Consider the following 22,529-nt stretch of genomic DNA (forward strand, 5'->3'; position numbering starts at 1 on the left):
AATGGCATGGTCACTGGCATCACACATTAGTTCAAATGGTAATGTCCAGTCTGGTGCAGAGATAACTGGTGCTATGACCAGCTTAGCTTTTAGAGTTTCAAACGCCTGTAGACACTCTGTGTCAAAGACAAATGGCGTGTCAGCAGCTAGCAGATTGCTCAGAGGTTTTGCGATTTTTGAAAAATCCTTTATAAACCTCCTATAGAATCTTGCATGCCCCAGAAAGCTTCTGATTCCCTTAATATTAGCAGGTGGTGGTAATTTTTCAATTACCTCTACCTTAGCTTAATCCACCTCTATTCCCTTGTTCGAAATTTTGTGCCCAAGGACAATTCCTTCAGTCACCATAAAGTGACATTTTTCCCTGTTTAAAACTAGGTTAGTCTCTTGGCACCTTTTTAGAACAAGTGCTAGATGTTCAAGGCAGGAGCTGAATGAGTCTCCAAATACTGAGAAGTCATCCATGAAGACTTCCAGGAACTTTTCTACCATATCAGAAAATATAGAGAGCATGCACCTCTGAAAGGTTGCAGGTGTATTGCATAGACCAAATGGTATTCTTCTGTAAGAAAATACTCCAGATGGACATGTGAATGCTATTTTTTCTTGGTCTTGAGGGTCTACTGTAATTTGGTTGTAACCTGAATAGCCATCTAAAAAGTAGTAGTATTCATGAGCTGCTAATCTCTCTAGCATCTGGTCTATGAATGGTAAAGGAAAATGATCCTTCCTGGTGGCTGTATTAAGCCTTCTGTAGTCAATACACATACGCCACCTTGTAACTGTTCTTGTAGGAACCAGTTCATTCTTTTCATTATGAACCACTGTCATGCCTCCCTTCTTGGGGACAACTTGGACAGGGCTCACCCAGGGACTATCAGAAATAGGATAAATAATCCCAACCTCCAGTAACTTAGTGACCTCTTTCTGCACCACCTCATTCATGGCTGGATTTAGCCGCCTCTGTGGTTGAACCACTAGCTTAGCATCATCCTCCAATAGGATCTTGTGCATGCATCTTGCTGGGCTAATACCCTTAAGATCACTTATGGACCACCCAAGAGCTGTCTTATGTGTCTTTAGCACCTAAATTAGTGCTTTCTCTTCATGTGAATTTAAAGCAGAGCTAATGATCACCGAAAAAGTGTCACCTTCTCCCAGAAATGCATATTTCAGGGATGGTGGTAATGGTTTGAGCTCGGGTTTAGGAGGCTTATCCTCTTCTTGAGGAGTTTTCAGAGGTTCTTCTGTTCTCTCTGGTTCTTCCAGATCAGGCTGAACATCCTTAAAAATGTCCTCTAGCTCTGATTCGAGACTCTCAGTCATATTGACCTCTTTCACCAAGGAGTCAATAACATCTGCGCTCAGGCAGTCTTTTCGTGTGTCTGGATGCTGCATAGCTTTGACAGCATTCAACTTAAACTCATCCTCATTGACTCTCAGGGTTATCTCTCCTCTTTGGACGTTAATGAGGGTTCGTCTAGTTGCTAGGAAAGGTCTTCCTAGAATGAGAGTTGCACTCTTGTGCTCCTCCATTTCCAGCACTACAAAGTCAGTATGAAAGGCAAATGGCCCAACCTTAACAATCATGTCCTCAATTATGCCTGATGGGATTTTAATGGAGCCATCAACAAGTTGGAGGCATATCTGGGTTAGTTTAACTTCATCAGTCAAGCCAAGCTTTTTGATAGTGGATGCAGGTATTAGGTTGATACTTGCCCCAAGGTCACACAGAGCTGTCTTGGTACAAGCATCCTCTAATGTGCATGGTATCATAAAGCTTTCGGGATCTTTAAGCTTCTCTGGTAAGCTTTTTAGAATGACTGCACTGCATTCTTCAGTGAGGAAAACTTTTTCAATTTCTCTCCAATCCTTCTTATGGCTTAAGATCTCTTTCATGAACTTAGCATAAGAGGGTATTTGCTCAAGTGCCTCCGCAAACGGAATCTTTATTTCAAGAGTCCTGAGGTAGTCTGCAAAACAGGCAAATTGTTTATCCTGTTCCGCTTGGCGGAGTTTCTGAGGATAAGGCATCTTGGCTTTATATTCTTCAACCTTGGTTGCTGCAGGTTTATTTCCTACAGAAGTGGTTGGGGAAGCCTGCTTAAGGGGGTTGTTATCAGCACTTGCAAGTGTCTGACCCCTTTGTGGAATTTGAACGCCAAAATTGGGGGCTGCCTGGGCGTTTAACGCCAGACTGCCACCCTTTTCTGGCGTCTGAACGCTAGAATTGGCTGTCCCTTGGGTGTTTAACGCCACCTTTTCACCCTTTTCTGGCGTTTGAACGCCAGAATTATTCCTCTCTGAGCTCTTACTGTCCTCAGATGAATTTTGGGTAGTGGTTTAGTTATCCTTTATTAGTTGTTCCTTTCTTGGCTTCCTGCTACCTTGGATTGATACATTCAGTGTCTTCCCACTCCTTAATTGAACAGCTTGGCATTCTTCTCTTATCTATTTAGATAGCTGCTGTTTTGTCTGATCCAATTGTGCTTCCATATTTTGGTTAGCATTTTTAATGTCTTGGAGCATTTCTTTGAATTCTGCGAACTGTTTTGTTATAATAAGCAATTGCTGATTGAGTTCAGCAACTTGTTCTTGAGGACTAAGTTCAGTAAATACTGCTTTAGCCTCTTCTTTCAGGGATGACTCACTACTCAAGTACAGATGCTGATTTCTAGCAACTGTATCAATGAGCTCTTGAGCCTCTTCAATTGTCTTTCTCATATGTATAGATCTACCAGCTGAGTGATCTAGAGATATTTGAGCTTTTTCTGTAAGCCCATAGTAAAAGATGTTTAACTGTACCCACTCTGAAAACATTTCAGAGGGGCATTTCCTTAGCTATGTCATCCTTTTATAAAGGGATTAGAAAGGGATTCATCATCCTCTTGCTTAAAGCCTTGGATGTCCAGCCTTAGCTATGTCATCCTTTTTGGAGGGTAATATTGATTCAGGAATTTGTCTGATAACTGTTTCCATATTCTTATGCTTGCTGTGGGTTGGTTATTTAACCACCTCTTAGCTTGATCTTTTACAGCAAATGGAAACAGTAATAATCTATAGACATCCTGATCCACTTCTTTATCACGTACTGTGTCAGCAATTTATAAGAACTGTGCCAGAAACTCAGTAGGTTCTTCCTGTAGAAGACCGAAATACTGGCAATTTCGCTGCACCATGATAATGAGCTGAGGATTTAGCTCAAAACTGCTTGCTCTGATGGGGGGTATACAGATACTACTCCCGTATACAGCAGTAATGGGGTTAGCATATGACCCCAGAGTCCTTCTGGACTGTTCATTTCCACTTAGGTCCCTGATGGAGAAAAGGAAATTAATGTGAATTGCAAATAAAGTATATTTTTATTTTTATTTTATTAAATTAAAAACGAATCGAATAAATAAAAAAATAAGATAAAATAAAATAATTGGAAAATAAAATAAATTTCAAAAACTAAAACTTTGAATGTCTAGATGAACACCAAGAACACTTTGAAGATCAAGATGAACACCAAGAACAAATTTTAAAAATTTTTAAGAAAATAGAAACACAGAGGACACCAAACTTAAAATTTTTTATATTTTGGACACTAATAATTCGAAAATGTATAAGATAAACAGCAACAAACACCAAACAAGAAATTTTAAGGATCAAATAAGGAAAATAAACAAGAACAACTTGAAGATTAAGAAAGAACTAAGAACATATAATTCAAAAAATTAAAAGAAAAATAAAATCATACAATTGACACCAAACTTAAAACATGAAACTAAACTCAAACAGAAGACTAAAATTGAGGTTATTGGTTTTAAAAAAATTTTTGAAAATAATTTGGAAAAAGAAAATAAGGATTTTAAAATTTTTTTTGACCAAAAACAAAAATAGAAGACTCAATTTTAGTGACTCTAAACCAAAAAGATAAATTTTTCCTAATCTAAGCAACAAAATAAACTGTCAGTTGTCCAAAAAAGATAAATTTTGCTTCAAGCCGGCAATCTCCGTGGGATCGACCCTTACTCGCATAAGGTTTTATTACTTGGATGACCCAGTGCACTTGCCGGCTAGTTGTACCGGAGTTGTGAAAAGTGTGATCACAATTCCGTGCACCAAGTTTTTGGCGCCGTTGCCGGGGATTGTTCGAGTTTGGACAACTGATGGTTCATCTTGTTGCTTAGATTAGGTAACCTTCTTTCTTGTTTCAACCTTTATTTTCTTTTCAAAAAGTTCTTAAAAATATTTCAAGAATGAATTCCACCTTAGAGCTCCATGATGATATGTTGAAGCTTGGCTGGCTATTAGGCCATGTCTAATTCTTTTGGACCGAAGCTTCCACTTATCATTGCAGCTATTGGAGGAGCCTTTGGATTCTCATTTATAATTCTGTGCTAAAGCTTAGCTGGCAATTTGGCCATGTCTAATTCTTTTGGACCGAAGCTGTAGACTAACATTGCATGAATCCTGGAATTCTTATTAAAAATTTTAAATTTCTTTATTTTCTTTTTCCAAAATAATTTCGAAAAAATACAAAAAGTTTAATAAAATCATAAAAACAAAAAAAAATGTGTTTCTTGTTTAAGTCTTGTGTCAAATTCTAAGTTTGGTGTCAACTGCATTTTTTTAATTTAATTTTTTTTAAATTTTCGAAAATTCATGCATTATGTTCTTCATGATCTTCAAGTTGTTCTTGATGATTTTCTTTATTTAATCTTTACATTTTCTTGTTTTGTGTCTTTTCTTATTTTTCATATGCATTTTCAAATTGTTAGTGTCCCTAGTACAAAAGTTCTTAATTTTGGTGTCTTGCATGTCTTTCTTTTCTTAAAAATTTTCAAAGATATGTTCTTGAGGTTCATCATGATCTTCAAAATGTTCTTGGTATTCATCTTGACATTAAAAGTGTTCTTGGATGCATTATTTGTTTTGATCTTAAATTTTTATGTTTTGTTTCATTTTGTTATTTTTCTCTCTCCTCATTAAAATTTCAAAAGTAAAAAAAAATATCTTTTCCTTATTCTTCTCATAATTTTCGAAATTTTAAGTTGACTTGGTAAAAAATTTTTAAAATTTAGTTGTTTCTTGTTAGTCAAGTCAAAAATTTCAATTTAAAAACTTTATCTTTCAAATCTTTTTCAAAATCAATTCTTTTTTATTTTTTTATGATTTTTGAATTTCATTCTTAAAATTTTTCAAAATCTTTTTCATTTTTCTTTTAATGTTTTCGAAAATTTTAAAACTAATTTTTAAAAATCTTTTTCTTAATTTTATTTCATATTTTCGAAAATCCTTACTAACAATTAATGTTTTGATTCAAAAATTTCAAGTTTGTTACTTTCTTGTTAAGATAGGTTCAATCTTTAAATTCTAGAATCATATCTTTTAGTTTCTTGTTAGTCAAGTCATGAACTTTAATTTTAAAAATCAAATCTTTTTAATTTCTTTTTCAATTATTTTTCAAAATAAATTTCAATCATATATTTTTAAAATTTTAATTTCAAAATCTTTTTCTAACTTCTTATCTTTTCAAAATTTATTTTCAAATCTTTTTCAAAAGCACCTAACTACTTTTCCACTTCTAATTTTCGAAAATCACTAACCACTTTTTCAAAAATATTTTTAATTAACTAATTGTTTTAGCTTTTAATTTTCTTGTATTTCTTTTTCAAATTTTTGAAACTAACTTAATTAATTAAATAAAAATAAAAATATTTTTCTTTTCCCTCTTCTTAAAATTCGAATACTCTCTCTCTCATCTCTTTCTATTTATTTTATTTATTTACTAACATTTCTCTTCTACTCATCTAATAATTCGAACCCTCTTCCTCTCTTTGTGTTTGAATTCTTCTTATTCTCTCTACCTCATTCTTCTATTCTTCTTTTCCTCTGACACATAAAGGAATCTCTATACTATGACATAGAGGGTTCCTCTTCTCTCTTTGTTCTCTTCTTTTTCATATGAGCAGGAATAGGGATAAAGATATTCTTGTTGAAGATGATCCTGAACCTGAAAGGACTCTGAAGAGGAAGCTAAGAGAAGCTAAATCACAACACTCCGGAGAGGACCTTACAACAAATTTCAAAAAAGAGGCAGACATGGCAGCCAAACCTGAGAACAATAGTGGAGATGCAAGGAAGATGCTTGGAGACTTTACTGCACCAACTTTCAACTTCCATGGAAGAAACATCTCAATTCCTGCAATTGGAGTAAACAAATTTGAGCTTAAGCCTCAATTAGTTTCTCTAATGCAGCAGAATTGCAAGTTTCATGGACTTCCATTGGAAGATCCTCATCAGTTCTTAGCTGAATTCTTACAAATCTGTGACACTGTTAAAACCAGTAGGGTTGATCCTGAGGTCTACAGACTTATGCTTTTACCCTTTGCTGTAAGAGACAGAGCTAGAATATGGTTGGACTCACAACCTAGAGAAAGCCTGAACTCTTGGGAAAAGTTGGTCAATGCTTTCTTGGCTAAATTCTTTCCACCTCAAAAGATAAGCAAGCTTAGAGTGGAAGTCCAAACCTTCAGATAGAAGGAAGGTGAGTCCCTCTATGAAGCTTGGGAAAGATACAAGCAATTGATTAGAAGGTGTCCTTCTGACATGCTTTCAGAATGGAGCATCTTAGGTATATTCTATGATGGTCTGTCTGAATTGTCCAAGATGTAATTGGACCACTCTACTGGTGGATCTCTTCATCTGAAGAAAATACCTGCAGAAACCCAGGAACTCATTGAAATAGTTGCAAATAACCAGTTCATGTATACTTTTGAAAGAAATCCTGTGAATAATGGGATGACTCAAAACAAAAGAGTTCTTGAGATTGATACTCTGAATGCCATATTGGCTCAAAATAAAATATTGACTCATCAAGTCAATATGATATCTTAGAATCTGATTGAAATGCAAGCTGCATCCGGCAGTACTAAAGAAGCTTCCTCTGAAGGAGAAGCTTATGACCCTGAGAATCCTACAATGGAAGAGGTGAATTACATGGGAGAATCCCATGGAAACACCTATAATCCTTCATGGAGAAATCATCCAAATTTCTCATGGAAGGATCAACAGAAGCCTCAACAAGGCTTCAATAATAATAATGGTGCGAGAAATAGGTTTGGCAATAGCAAGCCTTTTCCATCATCTTCTCAGCAATAGACAGAGAATTATAAGCAGAGCCTCTCTGACTTAGCAACCATAGTCTCTGATCTATCTAAGACCACTCTCAATTTCATGACTGGAACAAGGTCCTCCATCAGAAATTTGGAGGCACAAGCGGGCCAGCTGAGTAAAAGAGTTACTGAAATCCATCATAGTACTCTCCCAAGCAATACAGAAGAGAATCCAAAGAGAGAGTGTAAGGCCATCAATATATCCAAAGTGACTGAACTTATAGAGGAGGAAGAGGCAGTGATTTACAGTGAGGAAGGCCTCAATGGACATCCACTGACCACTAAGGAGTTCCCTAATGAGGAACCAAAGGAATCTGAGATTCATACAAAGACCATAGAGATTCCACTGAACTTACTGTTGCCATTCATGAGCTCTGATGAGTATTCTTCCTCTGAAGAGGATAAAGATATTATTGAAGAGCAAGTTGCTCGGTATCTAGGAGCAATCATGAAGCTGAATGCTAAGTTATTTGGTAATGAGACTTGGGAGGATGAACCTCTATTGCTCATCAATAAACTGAATGCCTTGGTTCAGCAAAAATTACCTCAGAAGAAACCGGATCCCGGAAGGAAGCAAGAAAAAGCAGTGAAAAACACAAAGCTTGCAAAAAAAATGGCAAAAAATAAAGAAAAAGAAAGAAAAAGAAAAAGCAAGCAGAAAAAGCCAATAGCTCTTTAAACCAAAAAGAAAGAGCAAAAAGCCAATAACCCTTTAAACTAAAAGGCAAGGGTAAAAAAAGGATCCAAGAATTTGAGCATTAATGGATAGGAGGGCCCAATGGAATAAAATCCTGGCCTAAGCGGCTAAATCAAGCTGTCCCTAACCATGTGCTTGTGTCATGAAGGTCCAAGTGAAAAGCTTGAGACTGAGTGGTAAAAGTCGTGATCCAAAGGAAAAAGAGTGTGCTTAAGAACTCTGGGCACCTCTAACTGGGGACTCTAGCAAAGCTGAATCACAACCTGAAACGGTTCACCCAGTTATGTGTCCGTGGCATTTATGTATCCAGTGGTAATAATGGAAAACAAAATGCTAAGGGTCACGGCCAAGACTCATAAAGTAGCTGTGTTCAAGAATCAACATACTAAACTAGGAGAATCAATAACACTATCTGAATTCTGAGTTCCTATGGATGCCAATCATTCTGAACTTCAAAGGATAAAGTGAGATGCCAAAACTGTTTAGAAGCAAAAAGCTACTAGTCCCGCTCATCTAATTGAAACTAAGCTTCATTGATATTTTGAAATTTATTGTATTTTCTCTTCTTTTTATCCTATTTTGTTTTTAGTTGCTTGGGGACAAGCAACAATTTAAGTTTGGTGTTGTGATGAACGGATAATTTATACGCTTTTTGGCATTATTTTTACATAGTTTTTAGTATGTTTTAGTTACTTTTTATTATAGTTTTTATGCAAAAATCACATTTCTGGACTTTACTATGAGTTTGTGTATTTTTCTATAATTTCAGATATTTTCCGGCTGAAATTGAGGGACCTGAGCAAAAATCTGATTCAGAGGTTGAGAAAGGACTGCAGATGCGGTTGGATTCTGACCTCCCTGCACTCAAACGCATTTTTATAGAGAGACAGAAGTCCAATTAGCGCGTTATCAATTGGGCTGGAAAGCTAACATCTTGGGCTTTCCAGCAATATGTAATAGTTCATACTTTGCCCAAGATTTAATGGCGCAAACCGGCGTTCAACGCCAGCCAGAGACCCTTTTTCTGGCGTAAAACACCGGAACTGGCACCAGAACTGGAGTTAAACGCCCAAACTGGCATCCAAGCTGGTGTTTAACTCTAGAAAAGGCCTATGCACGTATAAAGCTCAATGCTCAGCCCAAGCACACACCAAGTGGGCTCCGGAAGTGGATTTTTGCACTATCTGCACTTAGTTACTTATTTTCTATAATCCGTAGTAACTAGTTTAGTATAAATAGCACTTTTTACTATTGTATTCGTATCATATTATGCCATTTTTCACATTGGGAGGCTTGCCACATGGCCATGCCAATACATTTTTCTCTTATGTATTTTCTATGGTGGAGTTTCTACACCTCATAGATTAAGGTGCGGAGCTCTGTTCTTCTTCATGAATTAATGAAAGTGCTATTATTTCTCTTTCAATTCACGCATGTCTCTTCTCCAAGATATACTCTCGTTCTTAATTCAGTTAAGTCAGTATGAAGGGGTGACCCGTGACAATCCACTAGCTTCATTACTCGCTTAGCCAAGATCCATGTGCCTGACAACCACAAGCGGTCTACATGATGTTCAACGTAGTCATTGGATGATAGCTGGAGTATAATCTCTTAGGCCTCTGGTTTGTGACTTTGACTTACATCTCCTGACAACAGAGCAGTCAAACTCACAGAGATCAGAACTCATAACTCATAACTCATAATCTCTTACGTTTTATTTATCTTTTAATTATCAAAACTCATAACCAATTGAATCCGCCTGACTAAGATTTACAGGATGACCATAGCTTGCTTCAAGCTGGTAATCTCCGTGGGATCGACCCTTACTCGCGTAAGGTTTTCTTAATGCTCAGTGCACATATTCATAAAAAATTGAACCAAAAATTTAAGCAAGAAGTAACCCAATCAATCATCAACTAAACATTTGCAATTTATTCAATTAAGAATAATTAAACTAAAACTAATATAATTACCAAAATAAGAAATGAAATGCAAACAAAGCAAACAAGAACAAGCAGAAAATAGAGTGAAAGGGGAAGAAGAGAGGAGAAGAGAAAAGAAGAGAAGAAGTAGAGAGAAGAGAAGAAAAGAAGTATAGTGGTGAGAAACAGGGGCGTGCGTACGCACAGGTACGTGTGCGTACGCACACTAGGTGAAAAAGGGAAGGTGTGCGAGTGCACACTCTATGCGAGCGCTCCTGGCAGAAGATGAATTAAGACGTGTGCGTGCGCATAGGTGTGTGCGTCTGCACAAAAGGATTTTTTTTTGAAATAGATCATGTGTGCGTGCGCACACAGATCTGTGCGCACGCATAGGAACGAAAAGGGGCAGGGGTTCACGTGCACAAGCTGTGCTGGCACTACAAATAGAGGGCATAATCATACTTGTGCGTGCACACAAGTCGGTGCGCATGCACAGGATGCAGAAAATAGAAGATGTGTGCGCATGCACAAGGGCGTGCGCATGCACAGGTGCCCTGTTTTTCAAAATTTTTTTCTTTCAAAATCTAAGGTACCAAGCCTTAGCTCAATCAAAACTCAACACCAAAACATGTAAGAACCCATAAATTCATGATCCAAACCAAAATTAACCTATCTAATCTCAAAATTAAACTAATTCTAAGCTAACCAATCAAACAAAAATGCAATTAATGCACATTATAAACAAAGAGAAGGGTTGAAACAATGTTACCATGGTGGAGTGTCTCCCACATAGCACTTCTATTTGGAGTCGTTAAGTTGGACTTTATTGAGAAGCTCTCACCCAAGCTTGTATTCTCCAAGGCAATTGAGATTCCAAAGCTTGTGCACCCACATCTTGTAGTATAGTGGTGAGTCCCTTTCATTCCATCTAGGTAACAAGCAATTGAAATTCCCAATTCTTATACACAATAGCAACAAAACTCACAATGAAATGGGTGAGAATTCATAGGATAAAAAGAAAATAAAAACCAAAGGGAATGAGAACAAACAAAATGAACTCCTAAAACTAGCAAAAACAAGCAATCAATCAAAAACAAACTATCAACATATGCACATATTAACATATTCACATATTTACATATCAACATATTCACATTAACCAAAAGCAAGAAACATATATACAATCACCAAAAACAAAATATTCACATATTAACAATAGCCACTAACATAACACCATTACAACTCCCCGACAACGGCGCCAAATTTGATAAGAGAATTTATTTTGCTGGTTTAGAAACAAAAATTAATTCGTTTGTAGCATAGTCCAAACCAACAATGAATTCTCATAATCAAATGTTAAATTCAATACAAAATAACCGAGAGTAATTAAACCTCGGGTCGTCTTTCCTAGGAGTTGCAATTAAGTGCTCAGTTATTAGCTATGGGGGAATTGGGGGTTGATGGCTGATGAATGATAATTTGCTCGATGGTTTAGAATTTCTCTCATAGAAATAAGAACTTCGTTGTAAGCATAGCTCCAAACCAACAAACAATTCTCACATAAAAAATTTGAGTTGTCATAAGTATACACCCCAAATAAGAATTAATCGAAGTATTTGAACTCCGGGTTGTCTCACAAGGAATTGCAATGAAGTGTTTAATTATTGGCTATGAAAATGCAAGGAGGTTTGATTTGGAATTTGACAAGAAAATATAAATGATAAGAAAGTAAAATAACAAGAACTAATAAAAGAAATGGAAAAAACTCTTGGCTAGACATAGGTAATTGAGATCACCATCCTTGTCTACATACCAAATATTGATAATTATGAGGAACCAAGCTCATTAAATTTACTTATATACTTGAAGTATATCAAATAGGCTTGATCACATCAACTCATAAGTCCCAACCTATCTACTAATTAGATTAGTAGTGGGTTAGTGTCAATGGATATCAAATTGATCACCAAGGATTCTCAAATCACCAATTCAATGAGACCCAATGACTCAAGGTCACTCAATTCCCTTAGTCTAGACCAAGAGTCAAGAAAATTACTCAAAAACTAATGAAAGCACTTTATCAAACACCTAGTGTGCAAGAAAAGTAAACATCATAAAATGCAATAATTAGTGAAACCCATGACTATCATAAGCAAGAAATCACAATAACAATGGAGATAAACATGGAAGAGCATGGAAACATAAAATTGCATTAAAAAAAATTAAGATCCAACAATGGTTCATCAACATAAAAGAGAGCAAAACAAGAAATTAATAAGGGAAACTAAGAAGATTAAGACCATAGAACACTAAAACATAAAGATAATTGAAATCAAAACAAGAATTGAAAGAGAAAATTGAGAGAGATTAACCTAAACTATCCTAAATTCTAGAGAGAAGGGAGAGCTTCTCCCTCTAGAATTCTACCCTAAAACATGATGAAAACTAAACTATGACTACTTGGTTCATTCCCCCTCAATCCTTGGTTCAATAGCATCAGAAATGAGTTGGATTGGGCCCAAAATGAGCTAGAAATCGCCCCCAACGAGTTGCCCAAAGTAGACCCACGCTGCTCCATCAGCGCGTGCACAACATGTGCGTGTATGTGCCTCTATATGTCAAGCAACTATGAGAAATTTTATATCATTTTGAAGCTCCAGATGATAGCTTTCCAACTCAACTGAAACTGCCTCATTTGGACCTCTGTAGCTAAAGTTATGGTCGATTGAGTGCGAAGAGGTCAGGCTTGACAGCTTTGTGGTTCCTTCATTTCTTCATGAGTTCTCCCACTTTGCATGCTTTTCTCCTCACTTCTTCCATCCAATACTTGCTTTATGAACCTGAAATCACTCAACAAACATATCAAGGCATCAAATGGAATTAAAGTGAATTGAATTTAGCTATTTTAAGGCCTAAAAAGCATGTTTTCACATTTAAGCACAAATCAAGGGAGAATTGCAAAACCATGCTATTTCATTGAATAAATGTGAGAAAAGGTGATAAAATCACCCAAATTAAGCACAAGATAAATCATAAAATTAGGGTTTATCAAATCTCCCTACACTTAAACCAAGCATGTCCTCATGCTAAGAATAAAGAAGGACAAGAAAAAGAGTATGAATATTTATTCAATGCAAAGAAACTATATAAACTAAATGCAATATGATTCTACCTGCTTAGTTAAAAGCAAATCAATCCCCGAGAACACATATGAACAAGTAGGGATAAGTAGTATGATGATTCATGAATCCTACTAATTCAAATATCGAAATAAAGTACAAGTAGACTTGCAAGAAGAAAAGCTCATGAAAGCCGGGAACAAGGAATTGAGTATCAAACCCTCACTGGAAGTGTATCCGCTCTAGACGCTCAAGTGTATAGGGTCGATCACTCAATTCTCTTCTAATCATGCTTTCCATGATTTTTTTTTATCTAACAATTAACAATTATTCAATGCATGCATACATTCATCATGAGGACTTATTCATAGGTTGTAATGGGGCTAGGGTAAAGGTAAGGATGCATATGGTCAAGTGAGCTTGAAATTTGTATCTTTGATTAGCCTAAGCTCTCACCTAACACATATAACAACCTATACAATTCTAATACACAACCTAGCTACCCATGATTCCCACTTTTTGACATACTCATGCATTCTTTTTAATTCACCACACATATGCATTGATTTTTATTGAACTTTACCTTGGGGCATTTTTGTCCCCTTTTTATTTCTTTTTCTCTTTTTTTTCTTTTTCTATATTATTTTATTTTTTTCTATATCTATTTTTTTTCTTTATCATCATTTTTTTTATAAAGTATATAGAAATGTATCAATGCATATGGTTTTACATATAGTGCATGAATATGTATCCAATTCCCAATATTTTTAACAAAAATAAAAATTACACTTTTACCTCAACCAATGTCCCAAGTTTTCCTTACCCAAATGATATACACTCTCACTAGCCTAAGCTAATCAAAGATCCAAATCAAGGACATTTATTGTTTTTCACTTAGGGGTAATGATGTGCTAGAATTAAGAACAAAAGGGATTAAATAGGCTCAAAGTTGGCTAATAATGGTTGATGAAAGGTAGGCTATTTGGGTAAGTGAGCTAAATGAAATGATGGCCTCAATCATATAAATGCATGTATACATGGAATAATGGACATAAAGAATCAAACAAATCAAAGATTACAATCATAGAAAGAGAACAATGCACACAAAAATGGAAATAAGTGGTTATAAGATGTAACCACACAATTGGGCTCAAAACTCACATGCTTGTGTTCTTAGCTCAAAAACCATGTTCCAAAATACCTTCTTCAAGTAAGTTTTTCACAATTTTTTTTTTCAAATTGGTAGGGTGCCCTAAAAATAGTTTCTTGGAAAAGAAATCATCACCCTAACCAAGTAGTCCTGACATAAAAAGGAATTGGTAAAAATATGTACAAATTCTAACTAACATGCAATCTATCATGCAATGCAACAACTAATCTAACAAAGACAAAAATTAAAATTTGGTGTTGAAAAAGGTTGTTACCCATGGAGGTCGGTCGGACGACCTCCCCACACTTAGAAATTTGCACAGTCCTCGGTGCATGCAAAGAAGAGCAATGTGGATGGGTTGCTACAATTGATGAGCTTCTTCAAAAGGTTGTGCGGGTGAACTTGTTTGTTGCCCCATTTGAAGCTTATCCTTTCCCTCTTGGTGGCCAACCTAAAAGGAAAGAGAAAGAAGGAGAATTAAGCCTACAACAAAGATAGCAAAGCAAATAGAACATAGGCGGGGGCTAATGCCAAATAAGAGCATGGTTCTCTACTACATGGTAGCTACAACATATGAGTGAGAAAACAATATAAGCTAAGGCATATTAACTAACACTTGATGCAAGGGTAAAGTCAAGGCATGAAGAGCACTCAAAAGCATCAAGTTCAATAAAGAACGAAACTCTCGCGCGATCTAGAATTTTCACAATAAATTCACGTTGTAAATATAGCTTCTAGACCGACAAGAATTCCTTTCTTACAAAAGTTTTGTTTGTCACTTAAGCAAACCCAATAAAATTGATAACCGAGTATTTAAACCTCGGGTCGTCTTCTCAAGGAATTGCAGGGAAGTATGACTTATTATTAGCTATGGAAAAGGTAGAATTTTGGAATTTTAAAATAAGGAACAAGTAATTTAAATGACAAGAAAAATAAATTAATAATAATAAAATCTTTTGGCAAGGAATAAGGATTTGGAATTTCTATCCTAGTTATCCTTATCAGATGTGATGAGAATTGAGTTTTAATCCCACTTAGTTAACCTTTACTAAAGCAAAGGAAAGTCAAGTGGACTAATTAGTTTGATCCTCAGGTCCTAGCCAATTCCTAAGGAAGGACTAGAGTTAGAGCGATCTGGATCAATTAGTAATCTGCCAATTTCAACCACTGCTGAGTTTGACAACTCAAGTGTTACCAATTACTTAGCCAAAGCCAAAAAGGAAGAAAATATCTAAATTAAATTAAAAGCATTCATATAAATAAAGCAAAGCAAAGTCAAATCTGAAATACCTCAAATTATATTAAATAAAACATTCAAATCTAAATACGAAGAGTTCATAAGCCAAATTGGTAACATGAGTCAGATACAAATAAAAGTATTAGAATAAATAAAAATATAAAAGGAATATTGAACCTGAGAAGAAGTTGAAATCCTAAATCCTAATATAAATCCTAATCCTAATCCTAAGAGAGAGGAGAGAACCCCTCTCTCTAAAAACTACATCTAATCCTAAAACTATGTGAATATGAATGTATAATCCGTCCTCTCATGAATGGATGCATTCTCCCACTTTATAGCCTCTAATCTGTGTTTTCTGGACCGAGAACTGGGCCAGAAACAGCCCAGAATTCGCTGGTTGCGAATTTAAACACGCTGATTTTCGCCACTGCGACGCGTCCACATGGATCACGCATTCGCATCACTTATCGTCAGGGCAACTATGGAAAATTATATATTAAATCGAAGCTCCTGACGTTAGATTTCCAACGCAACTAGAACCACATTATTTAGATCTCTGTAGCTCAAATTATGGTCGTTTTAGTGCGAGAGGGTCAGGCTGATAGCTTTGCAGTTCCTTCAACTTCTTGTATTCCTTCCACTTTTGCATGCTTCCTTTCCATCCTCTAAGCTATTCCTGCCCTGTAATCTCTGAAAATACTTAAAACACATATCAAGGCATCGAATGGTAATAAGAGAGGATTAAACATATCAAAATTAAGACCAAAGAAGCATGTTTTCAATCATAGCACAAAATCAGGAAGGAAAATGTAAACTCATGCAAATCATATGAATAAGTGTATGAAAGATTGATAAAATCCACTCAATTGAGTACAAGATAAACCATAAAATAGTGGTTTATCAACCTCCCCACACTTAGACATTAGCATGTCCTCATGCTAAGCTCAAGAGAAGCTATAAAGGAGTGAAGAGGAATGGTAAAATGTACGAAATGCAATCCTATCTATATGAATGCAACTAAATGTGAAATGCTTCTACCTACTTGGTTAAAAATAAATAAGTTCTCTAAGACAAACATAAATCAAATTCCACTAATTCAAACCATACAGTAAAAACAAATAAACTTGTAAGAAGATAGCTCATGAAAGTAGGGAATATAGAATCAAGCATTGAACCCTTACTGGTAGTGTATATCACTCTAACTCTCAAGTGTCTAGGGTCAATCACTCTACTCTTCCCTAGTCATGCTTTCTCAACCTTGTTCTTCATCTAACCAATCAATAAATATTTAGTATACCAATGCAAACATCATAAGGTCTTTTCAGGGTTGTAATGGGGCTGAGGTAAAGGTAAGGATATATATATATATAAGGTTAAGTGAGCTAACAAAGTGAATCCTTGATTAGTCTAAGATCTCACCTAACATATACATACTTTATATAATTTAAAATGCTTTACCTAGCTACCCAAATTTTTCCGTGAATCCTTGATTAGTCTATGATCTCACCTAACATATACATACTTTATATAATTTAAAATGCTATACCTAGCTACCCAAAATTTTTCCACTTTTGTATTACATGCTCATGTATCAAACTTATTTTTGAATTTTGTCCATGTGCATTGATTCTTTTTATTTTGCATTTGGGGTAATATTATTTTTTTTATCCCCTTATTTAATTACTTAGTATTTTTTTTCAATGCACATGGTAATTTAATTATTTTGATTTCACATGAGCATGCTTCCCAAATTTTCAAATAACTTATTCAATTTAATTCCCTTTTTTTTCTATCATCCCATGTTCCCATAAAATTCCCCATACTTAAATTATACACAATATCTATCTTAAGCTAACCAAGGATTCAACTTGGGATTTTTTATTTTGTTTTTCTGCTTAAGACTAGTAATGTGGTTATGGAATAGAGGGGGGTTAAAAAGCTCAAAGTGGCTAACAAGGGTGACATAAAAGGGTAGGCTTATTTGGGATAAGTGAGTGAAAACAAGTAATGGCCTCAATCATATGCAAGCATGTAAATACACTAAATAATGGACATATAGAGTGGAACAAAGTAAAGATTGCAATTATAGAGAAGAAAACACACAAGAATAAAATATTTATGGTTAACTAATGTAACCATGTAATTAATCTCAAAATCTCATAGGTTGTGTGTTCTTTGGCTCAAAAACCATGTTCCAAATACAACTTCAAACAAATTTAACACAGAAAATTTTAATTTTTTTTTTAAAATTAGTGAAATTTTTTTTCTCAAAAATAGGGTCCTAGAAAGAAACTTATTATTTTTCAACCAAGTAGTATTTAAATGCAAACAATCAATTACACATGCAATCTATTATGCAATGCAACAATGAACTAATGAAGAAAATAAGACATTGGTGTTGAAAAGAGAATAACTAACCCATGGAGATCGGTATCGACCTCCCCACACTTAAAGGTTGCACCGTCCTCGGTGCATGCTAAGATGTACAAGTGGACGGGCTGCTCCAACTGATGCCTTTCTCTATAGATTGTGCAGATTGACTTGCCTGTCTCCCCATATAGAAGTTTTTCCTTTTCCCTTCCTCGGTGGCCATCCTGAAAGAAGAGGAAAAGGGAGAAAAGTAACCCAGAAATAAAGATAAGAAAAATAAATAAAATATGGGTTGGTAATGCCAAATAATAAAGGTTTCAATTACATGGTAGCTACAACATGCAGTGAGAAAATAGTAGAAGCATACGGCATATCAATAGTACAAGAATTGCAACAATGGGGAAGAGGGTGTGGGTAATACAAAATAGTGTAAGTGCATATCAATGTAAAAGAAATATCAGTATTATAAAAATTAGCATTGACTTATGAATAATAATACCCAATTAGAATAAAACAAGTCATGAAGCACCAGAATAATTCAAAAAGATGTAACAGTTGAATGAGAAAATTTTAACACCAATGAAAAAATAATAATTTTAGAAAAGAAAATAAAAATATACCCAAAATTAAATTGCAATGGATGAAAGTATGCAAATAAATTAAATAAAATAGAATGGAAGTGAAGAGGGATGAGAAGTTAAAAAGATGAAGTAAGAAAGAAAGAAGAAAGAAGAAAAGATAGAAAAAAATTAGGATTAGAAAAGAAAAGATAAGATAATTGGCGCTAATCAGGATAAGTTGTGCGACACGGGCGACGCGGACGCGTGGGTGACGCGGTCGCGTGGTGTGCGTGACGTGGCGGACATTGGCGAGCCAAGAATTGTTATAAGATATGTGATAAACCACTATTTTATGATTTATATTGTGTTTAATTGTGTGGTTTTACCATGATCCTTACCCACTTATTCATTAAATTAGCATGCATTTAGATTTCCTTCCTGAATTTATTACATATTTGAAAACTACTTCCTAGAGACTTTAATTATTTATTTTTAATTCTCCTTTATTCCATTCGAGGCCGTGATCTATGCGTTGAGTGTTTCAGACTTTACAGGGCATAAATGAGTTGGAGATTGGAAAGGAAGCTAGCAAAAATGGAAGGAACACAAGAATTTGAGGAGATAACCAGCGAGAAGTGACGCGGTCGCATGGCTCACGCGACCGCGCGAAGGAGAGCAAATCGCAGTGACGCGGCCGCATGGCTCACGCGGCCGCTCGGATTGGAAAAGCTCAGGCGACGCGGTAGCGTGGACGACGCGAACGCGTGGCAAGGAAAAAACGCGAATGACGCGTCCGCATGGATGACGCAATCGCGTGACATATGCGATCTGCATAATTTGCAGAATTCGTTGGGGGCGATTTTGGACCCTATTTCGACCCAGTTCTCGGCCCGGAACAGCAGACTAGAGTCAGAGAATATGCAGAAACAAAAACACATTCATTCAGAGACAGTTTTAGATCTAGTTTTTACTCTTAGGTTTTTCTCTCTAGGTTTTAGAATTTTAATTTTCAATTGGTCTTAGCATTGGAACATTGAGAAGAGTTATTTCCTCATCAAGACTTCGTCATTCTAGTTCATTTTCTCAACTTGGTTTTATTCTTCCATGTTCTTTGTTTTGTTCAATTTTGTTATTTGAATACTTTTATGATTAATTAATGCAAGGATTATTTCTTTTTAATTCAATTTCAATTCCAATAATCATGTCTTCTTTTAATTCCCTTTCATGTGCTATGGATTTATTATTTACAATGTGTGAGTAGTTTCTTTACTTGATGGGGAGTTGATTAAAAGGAACTCCTGAGTTGGAAGGATTGAAGGAAAAATTTGTAATTGGGTTAAATGTTGGATTGCTATCCTGTCACCAACGCCAATCCCTTTGAACTAAGTGGGTTGCAACTTCTGAACAGATCTGGCATTCCAACTTGTTTGACTTTCCCTTACCTAGTAAAGGATAACCAAATAGAACAACCATTAATTATAAATTAATCTTACAATCACTCCATCAATAGTAGAAATTCCAACCAATCAACTCCCAGTCAAGGCTTTTATTCATATTATTTAAATTTCCTCAATTTACATTCCAATTTACTTAGCTCAACTTCTTGGAACATCTGATTAATAAGATAGCACACTTTTCTGCAACTCGTTGGGAGACGACCTGGGACTTAAAACTCCCAGTAATTTTTAATTTAACTCTCTGTGACATATTTCTAAATTGATAGGTAGACTTTCGGTGAGTTAAGAACTATACTTGCAACGTAACCATTTTAATAATTTTTAATTCACCAGCTTCTGCATCTCATCAATATGCGTTGCAAGTATAGTTCTTAACCAACCAGAAATCCGCTTATCAATTTAGAAGGGTGTCACAAAAATTAAAATTAAAATACTGGGAATATGAATCCCAGGTCGTCTCCCAACGAGTTGCAGAAAGGTGTACTATTTTATTAGTCAGATATTTTCAAAATGGTTTGAATTGAATAACAGGAAATTAAATTAGAGAATTTATGTAAATTAAATAAAAGCCTTGACTGGGAGTAGATTAGCTGGAAGCCCTATTCTTGTTGGAGTACTCTCAAGATTAATTGACAATTGAAGGTTGTCCTGTTTAGTTATCCCTTACTAGGTAAGGGAAAGTCAAACAAGTTAGAATGCTACTTCTATTCACAAGTTCCAACCCACTCAATTAAGAGAGATTGGTGTCAGTGACTAGAGGGCAATCCAACAATAAACCCAATTACAATTTTTCTTTTTGAGCATTCAACTCAAGGGTTCCTTTCAATCAACTCCCCATCAAGTTAGGGGACTACTCGCTCATTGTGAATGTAGAATTCATAACATAGGAAAGGGAATTAAAGAAAGACATGATAAATAAAAATCAAAGAAATCAATTAAAAATAAAAGTAATTCTTGTATTAATAAATTCTAAAAATAATTCAATAGTGAAATTGAGTAAATTAAAGGACATGGAAGAGTAAGAGCCAAGTAAAGAAAATGAACTAGAATGACGAAGTCTTGATGAGGTAATAACTCTTCTCAATATCTAATGCAAAAAGCAATAGAAATAAAATCCTAAAAACTATGAATGTGTACAGAGAAAACCTAGAGGAAGAGTAAAACTAGATCTAAAAACTAAAAAGTGTGTAGAATGAATGTTTTCCTTGGTCTCTGCATGTTCTCTGGCTCTAGTATGCTTTTCTGGACCGAAAATTGGGTCAAAACAGGGCCCAAAATCACCCCAGCGAATTCTGCAGATTATGCAGATCGCGCACGTCACGCGATCACGTCATTCGGTGTTTTGCCCTGCCACGCAAGCGCGTCATCCACACCTCCGCGTCACTTGTGCTATTCCAATCCGCACGGTTGCATGAGCCAGGCGGCCGCGTCACTGTAATTTCCTCTCTTTCGCGCGGTCGCGTGAGCCATGCGGCCGCGTCACTTCTCGCTGGTCATCTCCTCAATTTCTTGTGTTCCTTCCATTTTTGCAAGCTTCCTTTCAAATCTCCAACTCATTCCTGCCTTGTAAAGCCTGAAACACTTAACACACAGATCACGGCATCGAATGGAATAAAGGAGAATTAAAATACATAATTAAAAGTCTCTAGGAAGCAAGTTTTCAATCTGTAATAATTTTAGGAAGGAAATATAAATGCATGCTAATCATATGAATAAGTGGGTAAAGATCATGATAAAACCATACAATTAAACACATTATAAACCATAAAATACTGGTTTATCAACCTCCCTACACTTAAACATTAGCATGTCCTCATGCTTAGTTGAAGGAGATAAAATAAATGAGTAGGAACATGTAAAACTCATGCAATGCAATGCAACCTATATATGTGAATGCAACTATATGATTCTTGTCCACTTGATCAATAGTAAATAAGCTCTTCAAAACAATTACAAATCAAATTCCACTAATTCAATTCTTATACAGTAAGAACAGATAAAAATGCAAGGTAGCTCATGAAAGCAGGGAATATAGAATTTTAAGCATCGAACCCTCACTGATGATGTATGTACGCTCTAATCTCTCTAGTGTATAGGGCAATCACTCTATCCTTCTCTAATCATGCTCTCTAATTTTTGTTCTTCTCCTAACCAATCAACAACATTTAATATACCAATGCAAATATCATGAGGTCTTTTCAAGGTTGTAATAGGGCCAAGGTAATGGTAAGGATACATATGTGGCTAAGTAAGCTTATAAACTGAATCTTTAATTAACCCAAGCTTTAACATAACCTATATATATTCTTTATAACTTTAGAATTCATACCTAGCTACCCAAAATTTCCTTTTCACATTCCATACTCGTGTATCAACTTTTTCTTTTAATTTTATCATACATGCATTGATCTTTGAATTCTTAACTTAGCATTGGGGTAATTTTGTCCCCTTATTTATTTATTGAATATTTTTGGTTTTTTTTTAAAACATAAACATAAAAATAAACATAGCTTATCAATGCACATAGATTTTTAATTCTTATAGTTTCACATGAGTAGGTATCCAAATTCCCATTATATTATCATGACACATTCCCTTATTATCTTTTGTTCCCACAATTTTCCATACTTAATTAGCACACACAATTCTATCTTAAGCTAACCAAAGATTCAATTTGGGATATATAATTATTTTTCGGCTTAAGGCTAGTAATGTGGTAAAATATAGAACAAATGGGATTTAAAGGCTCAAAGTGGCTAACAAAGGTAATTGAAAGGGTAGGTTTAATTTGGATAAGTGAGTTTAAACAGATAATGGTCTCAATCATATGCAAGCATACAAATATAATAAA

The sequence above is a fragment of the Arachis ipaensis genome, chromosome B03 (genome assembly GCF_000816755.2).
Source record: "Arachis ipaensis cultivar K30076 chromosome B03, Araip1.1, whole genome shotgun sequence".
Classification (NCBI taxonomy): domain Eukaryota; kingdom Viridiplantae; phylum Streptophyta; class Magnoliopsida; order Fabales; family Fabaceae; genus Arachis; species Arachis ipaensis.